Genomic DNA, 12,799 nt, shown 5'->3' on the forward strand with positions numbered 1-12,799 from the left:
CCATAAATGTTATGGAGGTAACTGTGCTTGCTAGTTTTATGTCAACTAGACACAAGCTAGAGTGTTCAGAGAGGAGGAAGCCTCAGTTGAGAAAATGCCCCCATAAAATTGGGCTGTAGGCAAGCCTGGAGGGCATTTTCTAATGTGACTAATGTGAGAGTCCAATCTATAATAGATGGGGCATTTCTGGGCTAGTGGTCCTGGGTAAGAAAGCAGGCTGAACAAGCCATAGGAAGCAAGCACCTCTCCTTGGCCTTTGCATCAGCTCCTGCATTCAGGTTCCTGACCAGTCTGAATTTCTGCCTTGGATTCCCTCAGTGAACTCTGACTAAGATATGTAAGCCAAATAAATCCTTTCCTCTCTGAGTTGCTCTGGGTTATGCAGTTTTATCACAGCAGTATTAATCCTAAGACAGTAACCAACTGCTTTCCAGTTGGATCTAAGGCCTACTCTACAAAAGGAAACACATGTCTAGTACTGAAAGAACTCATGGTTGGGGAACTCACAGACCCCAAGGTTGAATCTGCTACTACTATTTTGCTAAATGGACAAAGTAGCAAACTTCCATCTAAATTCCTATCTGTCTACCTCTGGTGATAGCACAGATCCCAAGCCTAATCAGAGAAGTTTCTTTGGTGTGCAATGAATGGTGGTTAACACAGAAACTCACAACTAGTCAACATGCAGAGCATAAATCATGATGGTTTCAGTGAGATGTCCCCCATAATCCTGGGTATTTGAAGACTTAGTCCCCAGTTGGTAGTGGTTTGGGCAGTTCAGAAGTTGTGGCCTTGTTGGTGGAAGTAATGACTGTGGCAGTCTTTGAGAATAAAAAAGGCTCCTGCCATACCCAATACACTCTCCCTGTCCCTGCTTGTGGTTTAAGAAGTGAGCCCTCAGCTGCTGCTCCAACCACTGTGTCTTCCTGCTGTCATGCTTTTCTGCCATGATGGTGATGAACTCTTTGTGTGTGTTGTGTGGGGGGGGAGGGGTTTCTAAACACAGTTTCTCTGTGTAGCCTCAGCTGTCCCAGAACTTGTTCTATAGACCAGGCTCAAACTCATAGAGATCTGCCTGCTTCTGCCTCCAGAGTACTGGGATTAAAGGTGTGATGAACTCTTGTCCTACTGGGACTATAAGCCCCAAACAAATCTTTATTTCTTTAAATTGTCTTGATTATAGAATTTTGTCATAACCATAGAAAATAACTAATATGAAGTGTTAGTGGGGCTCAGCCACAAATGGAACTTCTGTATCACACCTCTTCCCTGGGGCTCAGGCACCATTCTAGAAGAGAATAGAAAGATTATGAGACAAGGTTGGAGAGAACTAGGGAGGACAGTGTCATCTGATCATGACAAGTCCACTGCTTTCACAGTACCTGCGGTCACCTGCATGAGACCTGCACAGCATCAAGCAGTCAACATTCCAGCAAGGAGAGGGAAGGTTTATCAAGCCACCCCCTCTTCAAACTGAGGAGATATTGATAGCTGATGGCATCTGGAAGAAAGAGAGGCGCTTCTCTTTAAGGGTATGATCCCTCGTAGGTTGACACACACTCACGAGTATATGAGCAGCAAAAAATTGGACTGAATAAGTTATGAAAGAAGCCATAATGTTAAGAATGGGAGAGTGTGTGTTTTCCTGGAAGGAATTAAGGGGAAGATTGGGGGTGATTATAAGCAAAACACATTATGTGCATGCATTTGATAAATAATAAAATTTTAATTGATAAAATTAACAAAATATTACTTAAAAAGCAAGTGTGGTGTAGTGGGGAAATGGGGCTAAGAAGTCAAGAGACATGAATTTGCTACCTACTAGATTTGCACCATTTCTCAGGACATGGCACAGGAACTGCAGCATGCTGAGGAAGACTCCATGTGGGAGCAGGATCCAGGGGTGGCACACAGGGTGGCACAGATCCTAAAATCACAGGCACCACCAAGGGCATTCTTACTTTTCTCAATGCTTGTGCTTGTATACTTGTATACTTCTGTTTATATAAATACACTTGGATGTCTTCTGAGAATTGAATATCCAAATCATCTTTTACACTTTTTATTTATTTACCTATGGTATGTGTATGATGAGGGGGCATGCCCATGCCACCACATGCTTGGGGAGGTCAAAGGAAAACTTAAGGGAATTGGTCCTCAGAACCTCACTCGGGTCATGAGACCTGGTGGCAAATGCCTTTACCTGGCTGAGAAATTTCACTGGCTCTAAATTGTCTGATGCGCTTATGTATCATGGATATAAATGCTTGTCAGATGGACAGATCACAGACATGTCCTCCCATTCTCAGGTTGGCTTTTCATACTGCTGAATGTCTCCTTTGTGGGACAGAAGCTTTTGGGTTCAATATGATCCCATTAGGCTATTTTCATCTTTAATGCCTGTGTTTTCGGGTCTCATCCAAAATATCTTTGTCTACACCAGTGTCTTGAAGTGTTTCTTCTAAGAGTTTAATAGTTACAGTAGTAGGTTTTTGATCCACAAGCTCAGTGATTTCTCAAGGATAAAATAATAAGGTAGGATCATCAAATATACCCAAAGCATCTCTAAGAGAACTAAATAATTTATGAGGAGTGGCTTCTCTAATGCTTTAAATCATCGCAACTGTAATGCTCCTATTTCTTATACATCGCTTCAGAACCCCCTAAGTTTTGAAGGAAGAGGGAAAGCCATAATCTATAAGAACTACAAGTTATGGGCTGGAGAGATTGCTTAGTGGTTAAGAGCACTGGCTGCTCTTCCAGAGAACCTGGGTTCAATTCCCAGCGCCTACATGACAGCTCACAACTGTCTGTAACTCCCATTCCAGGGCATCTTCACGAATACATGTACCTAAAATAAAAATAAATCTTAAAAAAAAAAAGAACTGCAAGCTAACAGCCATGGTCAAAGTATCCAACATTACTATCCAACCTGGGGGAAATGCATATTCAGATATTTCCCATCTTTTGACTTGCTTATGAAGTCAATAAGAAAAGAATTCCATGAACAACTGAGAAAACAATAGTTTTATTTTTCTATCAACGAATTTATAATAAATGTGATTAATATAAATATATTCACAGCAAATTTAATGAAAATGATACAATCTAACCTAATGCCAACTGTTTAAAAATATAAAATAAAGTATAAGGATAAGATATTAGAAGGTTGGGCTGTGGTGGCACATGCCTTTAATCCCAGCACTCAGGAGGCAGAGGCAGGCAGATCTCTGTGAGTTCGAGACAAGCCTGGTCTACAAGAGCTAGTTCCAGGACAGCCTCCAAAGCCACAGAGAAACCCTGTCTCAAAAAAACAAAAACAAAAACAAAACAAACAAAAAATGATCGGATAGAGTATTAGTTTGCATGACTCAATCTGGAACCATTCCCATTTATTATTATCGGCTGTGTGATCTTGGATCAATTACTCGTATTTTCTAAGTCTTCCTTTCTAAGATTGGAAAAGCAATGGCTGTGTTGCAGTTTGTTTGATGATAGGTGACTATGAAGCCAAAATAGAATTGCATCATTTTCCCCTTTCCCTTTCTTCCCACCAGGCCCTCCCATGCACCTCACTCTGTCTGTCTGTCTGTCTGTCTATTTCCTGCTCTCTCCTCACCTCTAGTGACCTCTTTTTAGTTCTGTTATACACACACATTGATAGATACATATGTGGATGTATATATATATATATATATATATATATATATATATATATATATATATCCTAAATATATAAATACAACTACACTTTCTTATGTTACTTGTATATGAATGACTCAGGGCCGACCATTTGGTGGTGAATAACCAAGCCTCTCCATTAGATCAGACTGTGTCTGAAAGCACCTGAACATAATAATGCAGAAAAGTTTGACTGCATTTGGCCAAGAGCTCTAAATGGCATCCCTGGGGAAGATGATTTTCTACTGCCCTCAGCAGTTCTTGGTTGCCTGTAGTTCGTTGCCTAGGGTTGGGACCCTGCTATTCCCTCCCTTTCATGTTACCATGTCTGCTGGTGGTGTTATTCAGGACTTGTGTAAGAAGTTGTATTGTTGAGACTTCAAGAGTATAGCTTCCCTGACATTTCTGGGAGATGCAGTCTCACAGCAGACATACTGGTCCTCTGACTCTTACAGTTTTTCCTCCTCCCTCTTCTACTGGGTTCCCCAAGCCTTAAATGCAATAATTGTGTTGTAGATGGATCACTTGGGGCCGGGCACCACACGATGACTTACTATCTGCATTCTGGTCAGTTGCAGTTCCCTGAAGTGGCTGTGACTCTTGCAAAGAGAAGCTTCTCTGTTGAGGAAGTGTGCATGTGAAGAGCTACACTTACCTGTGGGCATAAGGACAGGGGCTCTTAGGATGCAGTTAAGAATTATGCTGGTCTAGTGAAATCACAGTTGTGGTTTCTCCTCTAAGATCCCTGACCTCACTCACTTTAGATAGGTGGCTAGGTTTCCAAGACCAGGCATGATTTCCCTCTTCTTGAGAGGCCTCAAAGTCCAATTAGACAGCTGTTGGTTCCCCCTAAGATGTGACTGTCACTACTTCACTCTCAGAGTTGTTATGTCATGCTTGACATTGTTGTAGTTCATAGCTGTTGTCTTGATCAGGGCTCCTATGGCTGTAATGAAACATCATGACCAAAAACAACTTGGGGAGGAAAGGGTTTATTTGGCTTACACTTCTACGTCATAGTTCATCACTGAAGGAAATCAAGACAGAAATTCAAACGGGGCTGGATCCTGGAGGCAGGAGCTGATGCAGAGGCCATGAAGAAGTGCTGCCTACTGACTTGCTCATCTCAGTTTTCTCAGGCTGTTTTCTTGTATAACCCAGAACAGCCCAGGAGAGACACCAACCACCAATCACAATGGGCTGGTCCCTCCCCCATCACTCACTAATTCAAAAAATGCCCTACAGCCTGATCTTGTGGAGGCATTTTCTCAATTGACATTCACTCCTTTCACATAACTCTAGCTTATATCAAGTTGATGTAGAACTATCCAGCATAGGTATCACAGCTGGGTAGGAATATTCTTACTTCTCTCCCTTGAAGGCTTACATGGTGCCTGCAGGATTTCTTAAAACATTGTCACCTATGGCAGAAAAAAAATCTTCCTTTTTAATAACCTTTCCCCATTTCAATAACCTCTCCATTAGATCAGACTGTGTCTGAAAGCACCTGAACATAATAATGCAGAAAAGTTTGTCTGCAGTTAGCCAAGAGCTCTAAATGGCACTTACCATGATCTGTTTAATTACTGTTTAATTATTATGTTGTGGCTGAACTGGGGTCACTGGAAAACTCAGCTCTGTGGTACTTGGGATATAGAACATCTTCTGCTGATTGAAGGCTGTATGTACCCTATGGAAATGTTTTAATGGGGTCCTCGAAGTGTGTCCTAAGAAATGCTGTCAACATGTATCTTTCCTTGTCAGGCTTTTATTTTGTTAGGAATCCCTAGAGTTCTGTCTTTCTGCCTGTGGCTTACCATTTCGTCTCCCGTCTGCCCTCAAATCTGGTATAGCTATGTTCAACGAAGCAGAGGTAGCTGACTAAGGGAGGACCACCATCAACTCCTCCTCGAGAGAAATTTCCCCATCAGATAAATCACTAACACAGCCATCATGTTCTGATATGCAGCAAGTCACATTCTTACTACCTGATCATTGATTGGAAAAAACAAAACAAACAAAAACAGGCAGCATAGAGAGCAAAAGGGAATATCCAACCAGCCACATGGTGATGCCACGGAGTTGATTGTAAACCCCTAGCTGGGAGAATTTCAAATGAAGGAAAAGGCTATAATAAAAGGGACAACTTACTCAGAACTCACACTGCAGGATCATATTTTAAACAGACAAAAAATCTTTGATTCTAGTAAAAGATGGCATAGTCATCTAAGAGCCAGGCACAGGGGAAGTCCATTTTGTAGCAAGCACCATGCAAGCCCAGGGCAAAGGCTAACAAGAACACTTGTGCATTAGCTCCATTTTACTGTTTAATTATACATCAGAATAATACATCAGAGAGCAACAGTAGGAAACACATCAAATTACAAATGTACATATTCTTGGCCTGTCAGTTATATGCACCTCCTTCAAATATACTCACATCTGGGCAAATGACTCAAAGTAGATTGCTGAAGATTAAATAGAGCCAGGGGTAGTGGTGTGCACTTAGCAGGTTTAGGCAAGAGGATTGAAAGCTTGACATCAGTCTGGAATACACTGTAAGACTCAGTCTCTCATGGGACTGATCCAGACCCCAGGAACGTGGGTTTCAGTGAGGAGACCTCGAAAATCTATGGGAAAATCTTGGGATCAGTACTTATCCCTAGCATAGGTGTGGTTTTTGGGAGCCCAATCCACATAGAGGGATACTCCCTGAACCAAAACACACAGGGGTGGGCCTAGACCCTATCCCAAAAGATATGATAGACTCTGATGACCCCCTATGGAAGGCCTCATCCTCCCTGGGGAATAGAAAGGATATGTGATAGGTAGGGTTTTAGTTGGGAGGGGTGGTAGGGGAGGACAGGAAGGAGAGGGAACTGGGATTGACATGTAAAACAATCTTGCTTCTAGGGGCTGGAGAGATGGCTCAGAGGTTAAGAGTACCGACTGTTCTTCCAGAGGTCCTGAGTTCAACTCCCAGAAACTACATGGTGGCTCACAACCATCTGTAATGAGATCTGGTGCCCTCTTCTGGTGTGCAGATACACATGGAAGCAGAATGTCATACACATAATAAATAATATCTTTTTAAAAAAAATCTTGTTTCTAATTCAAACAAAAAAACATCTGAAAAAAAAAAAAAGACTCAGTCTCAAAAAAAAAAAAAAAAAAAAAAAAAAGGCCGAGGGGTGGTGGCACACACCTTTAATTTCAGCACTTAGAGGCAGAGGCAGGTGGATTTCTGTGAGTTCAAGGCCAGCCTGGTTTATAGAGCTAGTTCCAGGACAACCAGGGCTACATGGAGAAACCCTGTCTTGAAGAAAAAAAAAGAAAGAAAGAAAAAGAAAAAGAAAGGTTCTGGGGCAAGTGAAATAGTTTAGATGGTTTCCACAAAGTCTGACAACCAGAGTGAGATGCCCCAGGACCCACACTATAGAAGAAAAGACATTTTTGTAGGTGGTTCTCTGTTCTCCTGTGTACACGTGTGCATGTGCATACACACAATAAATAAATGTTTAAAAATCAAAACAAATGCCATTTATTGATTACTAACTAAATTAGAGTATATCACACAACTGAAAACCTCAGCTGGAAAAAAAAGAGAGCATGAAAATATTCTTTTGCAAGACTTTTGAAATAAAGTCTTCTTGACTTCCTGACCAAGTCTTCTGAATGTTGGCCTACAAGTGTGTGTCACCAAGTCCAGCTCAAAATAAAGCAATTCTTTATGGTCTAGGGATGTAGCTCAGTGGTAGAATACTTGCTTAGGATACATGAGGTCCTGGATTTGATACCCAACACCAGCAAACACCAAAAGTTATTTCATATTTTCCCATACTAATATGGGAAAAGTTACATCACACAATATTAAGTCAAGAAAGCTAAGTACAGGAAAGTGTGTATGCTTTATGCATGTTCCAGTTTCATTCAGTTGCTATTATAAAACACTCCAACCAAAAGCAACCTGGGGAAGAAAGGATCTATTTGACTGACACTTCCAAGTCACAATTTATTATTTAGGGAAGTCACAGCAGGAACCTGGATGCAGAATTGTAGAAGAACTCTGTTTGCAGGCTCCCTCTTTGGCCTCCTCTCTAGCTCATGTTTAGCTAGCTTTCTTATACTTTGTTTACATTAAGTTTATAAGCTTATAATGTATATTTAAATGCAAAAGAAGACCAGAAGTGGGGGGGGAAAACTTTTTACCTTGTGTGCTTTTTATAACTTCCAATTTTTGAACAATGTTAATTTAGTACCTATGTTACAATTTAATCCAAATTAGAATTAGATATTTTTCTCAAAGAGTCATTTGAAAATGAGACTCTATGCTATGAAATGATTTTATGAATTTATGTGTAACAATGCCTGCTTTTCAGAGGGGTCCTGGTATAGACCATCATGTCTCAGCTGTATTAACTACTCTCTCACATTTAACTTCAACATAAGGTTTATCACATCATTGCAATTCAACAAACAAAAACTTTCCAAATAACTTGATATACATATTTCTTTTGACATTAAAGCAAGTGAAGGAAAATTCAAGGGAAACAAAATTCACATTATATTTTGCATCCATGTACAGTGGAACCGAGGTGAATTCTCAAACATGACTGTACTACCTGAATATCTTTTTGTGGGTTCAAATTTGTCACACAACCAACATGTACTATTACCAAGTGATTCATGTCTACATGTAAAGAAATAGTGTACAATGAAACAATATCACATTTGCAGAAAAAGGTAGCACAAGGAAATCATTGGACTTCTGCCACTGAAGAAATGTCATGAATTGTTACACGGAGAAAATTACATGCTTAATGTCACTTTAGCCTAGTGATGAAGGATTCTGAAGTAAGCCCAACCAATATGGGAACTACTGCATGAATGGCCTTCGGTGACTTTTTTCATAAGAGAGACTTTCCTATCACACAATGGATTCCTCCTTGTAGGGTTTGTTGATATATATAAATGGGTTAGCACAATTCTCTCTACTTAAACTTGAAAGAATTCTACTTCCATTTTTTTTATTTATTTATTAGTTCTAGATAGGGAACAAGCTTGTTTCACATGTAAGTCCCTTCTCCCTCTCCCTCTCCCTCTCCCTACCCCCACCCCATCCACCCACCACTCCCAGCGCAGGGTAGGGCCCTCAACGGGGGCTCTGCCCACTAAATCTTCCTGTGCTGGTCCTGGGCCCTTCCCCATGTGTCCAGGGCCAGAGTGTAACCCTTCTCATGGGATGGGCTCTCAAAGTCCCTTCTTGCACCAGGGAAAAATACTAATCCACCACCAGAGGCTCCCTGGAGTGCAGAGGCCTCCTTATTGAAATCCATGTTCAGGGGTCTGGATCAGTCTTGTACTGGCCTCCCAGACAGCATCTGGGGTCGATGTGCTCTCCCTTGTTCAGGCCAACTGTTCCTGTGGGTTTCTCCACCCTGGTACAGACCCCTTTGCTCTTCATTGCTCCCTCTCTTCAACTAAATTCCTGATTTTGGCTCAGTGTATATCTGTGGATTTCTGTCTCTGCTTCCATCAGCCACTGGATGAGGGCTCTAGGATGGCATAAAGAGAAGTCATCAATCTCATTTTAGGGGAAGAGCTTTTAGGTTATCCTCTCCATCATTGCCTGAATTGTCAGATCATGTCATCCTTGTAGGTCTCTGGAGATCTCCCTGGTTCCAGATCTCTTCTCGGACCTATAGTAGCTCCCTCTGATATGGTATCTCTCATCCTGCTCTCTCTCCTCTATTCTTCCCCCAACTCAATATTTCTGCTCCTCCATTTCCTCTCCTCTACTCCTCTTCTATTGCTCTTATTGTAGCAGCTCCCTCCCCCCTACCCTCATGCTCCCAATTAGTTCAGGAGTTCATGCCACTTCCCATTCCTGGGGACCATTTATCCCTTAGAGTCCTTCAAGTTTCCTAGTTTGGTGAAGAGGAATATAGGCTGGTAATCCTTTGCTCTATGTCTAAAATTCATATATGAGTGAGTACATACTATGTTTGTCTTTTTGTGACTGGGTTACCTCACTCAGGATGGTTTCCTCTAGTTCCATCCATTTGCCTGCGAATTTCAAGATTCCATTGCTTTTTTCTGCTGAGTAGTACTCCATTGTAAAAATGTACCACATTTTCTCTATCCATTCTTCAGTTGAGGGCCATCTAGGTTGCTTCCAGGTTTGGCTACTACAAACAATGCTACTATGAACATGGTTGAACATATGTCATTGTTGTATGAACATGCACTATTTGGGTATATGCCCAAGAGAGGAATGGCTGGATCTTGAGGTAGACTGTTTCCCATTTTCCTGAGCAACCACCAAACTGATTTCCAGAGTGGTCTTACAAGTTCACACTCCCACCAGCAATGGAGGAGTGTTCCTTTTTCTCCACATCCTCTCCAGCATAGATTGTCAATGGTATTTTTGATTTTAGTCATTCTGACAGGTGTGAGGTGGTATCTTAGAGTTGTTTTGAGTTGCATTTCTCTGATGGCCAAGGATTTTGAGCACTTTCTTAAGTGTCTTTCAGCCATTTCAGATTCCTCTGTTGAGAATTCTCTATTTAGTTCTGCACCCCACTTTTTAATTTCATTGTTCTGTTGTTTTGGTGGCTAGCTTCTTGAGGTCCTTATCTGTCAGATGTGGGATCGGTGAAGATCTTTTCCCATTCTGTGGGTGGTCGTTTTGTCCTACTAACTGTTTCCTTTGCCTTGCAGAAGCTTCTCAGTTTCAGGAGGTCCCATTTATTAATTGCAGACCTCAATGTCTGTGCTACTGGCGTAATGTTCAGGAAGCGGTCTCCTGTGCCAATTTGTTCAAGGGTAATTCCCACTTTCTCTTCTAGAAGATTCAGTGTGGCTGGATTTATGGTGAGATCTTTGATCCATTTGCACTTAAGTTTTGTGCATGGTGACAGGTATGGATCTATCTGCAATTTTCTGCATGTCCGAATCCAATTGTACCAGCACCATTTGTTGAAGATGCTAGCTTTTTTCCATTGTATATATTTAGCACCTTTGTCAAAAATAAGGTATTCGTAGGTGCATGGGTTAATATCAGTGTTTTCAATTAGATTCCATTGGTCTATCTGTCTATTTTTGTGCCAATACCAAGCTGTTTTCAGAATTATGGCTCTATAGTAGAGCTTGAAGTCGGGGATGGTGATGCCTCCAGAAGATTCTTTATTATAAAGAGTTGTTTTGGCTATCCTGGGTTTTTTTTATTTTTCCATATAAAGTTGAGTATTGTTCTTTCAATGTCTGTGAAAAACTGTGTTGGGATTTTGATGGGGATTGCATTGAATCTGTAGATTGCTTTTGGCAGGATTGCCATTTTTACTATGTTAATTCTACCTATCCAAGAGCATGGGAGATCTTTCCATTTTCTGGTATCTTCTTTAATTTCTTTCTTTAAAGTCTCAAAGTTCTTATTGTACAGGTCTTTCACTTTTTTGGTTAGTGTTACCCCAAGATATTTTATGTTGCTTGTGGATGTTGTGAAAGGTGATGTCTCCCTGATTTCTTTCTCATTGGATCTATCATCTGTACACAGTAGGGCTACTTATTTTTTTTTTGAGTTAATTTTGTATCCTGCTACCTTGCTGAAGGTGTTTATCAGCCGTAGGAGTTCCCTGGTAGAGTTTTTCGTGTCACTAATGTAGACTATCATGTCGTCTGCAAATAGTGAGATTTGACTTCTTCCTTTCCAATTTGTATCCCTTTGATCCCCTTTTCTTGTCTTATTGCTCTAGCCAGAACTTCAAGTACAATATTGAAGAGATATGGAGAGAGTGAATAGCCTTGTCTTGTTCCTGATTTTAGAGGAAACGCTTTGAGTTTCTCTCCATTTAGTTTGGTGATAGCTATTGGTTTGGTGTATATTGCGTTTATCATGTTTAGATATGTTCCTGTTATTCCTGTTCTCTCCAAGATCTTTATCATGAAGGGATGTTGGATTTTGTCAAAGGCTTTTTCAGCATCTAGTGAGATGATCATGTGGTTTTTCTTTTTCAGTTTGTTTATATGGTGGATTACATTGATGGATTTTCGTATGTTGAACCATCCTTGCATCCCTGGGATGAAGCCTACTTGATCATGGTGGATGATTTTTCTGATATGTTCTTGGATTCGGTTCGCCAATATTTTATTGAGTATTTTAGCATCAATGTTCATGAGGGATATCAGTCTGTAGTTCTCTTTCTTAGTCATATCTTTATGTGGCTTGGGTAGCAAAGTGATTGTAGCCTCATAGAAAGAGTTTGGCAATATCCCATCTGCTTCTATTGTGCGGAACAGTTTGAGGAGTACTGGAATTAGCTCTTGTTTGAATTTCTGGTAGAATTCTGCAGTGAAGCCATCTGGCCCTGGGCTTTTTTTGTTGGGGAGGCTTTTGATGACTGCTTCTATTTCAATAGGGGTTATAGGTCGATTTAAACTGTTTATCTGATCTTAATTTAATTTTGGTAAGTGATATTTATCCAGAAAGCTGTCCATTTCCTTTAGATTTTCCAATTTTGTGGAGTACAGGTTTTCAAAGTATGACCTGAAGATTCTCTGGATTTCCTCAGTGTCCGTTGTTATATCCCCCTTTTCATTTCTGATTTTGTTAATTAGCATGCTCTCTCTCTGCCTTTTGGTTAGTTTGGCTAGAGGTTTGTCTATCTTATTGATCTTCTCAAAGAACCAACTCTTTGTTTCATTGATTCTTTGTACTGTTTTCCTAGTTTCTACTTTGTTGATTTTGGCTCTCAGGTTGATTATTTCCTAGCATCTACTCCTCTTTGGTGTGTTTGCTTCTTTTTGCTCTAAAGCTTTCAGTTGTTCTGTCAATTCTCTAATGTGACTTTCCTCCAGTTTCTTCATGTGGGCACTTAGTGCTATGAACTTCCCTCTTAGCACTGCTTTCAGAGTGTCCTATAAGTTTGGGTATGTTGTGTCTACATTCTCATTAAATTCTAGGAAGTCTTTAATTTCTTTTTTTATTTCTTCCTCAACCCAGGAATGGTGCAATTGGGTGTTATTCATTTTCCACGCGAATGTAGGTTTTCTGCAATTTGTATTGGTGTTGAATTCTAGCTTTAATGCATGGTGATCTGATAAGATACAGGGGGTTATT

This window comes from Cricetulus griseus (genome assembly GCF_003668045.3).
Source record: "Cricetulus griseus strain 17A/GY chromosome 1 unlocalized genomic scaffold, alternate assembly CriGri-PICRH-1.0 chr1_0, whole genome shotgun sequence".
Classification (NCBI taxonomy): Eukaryota; Metazoa; Chordata; class Mammalia; order Rodentia; family Cricetidae; genus Cricetulus; species Cricetulus griseus.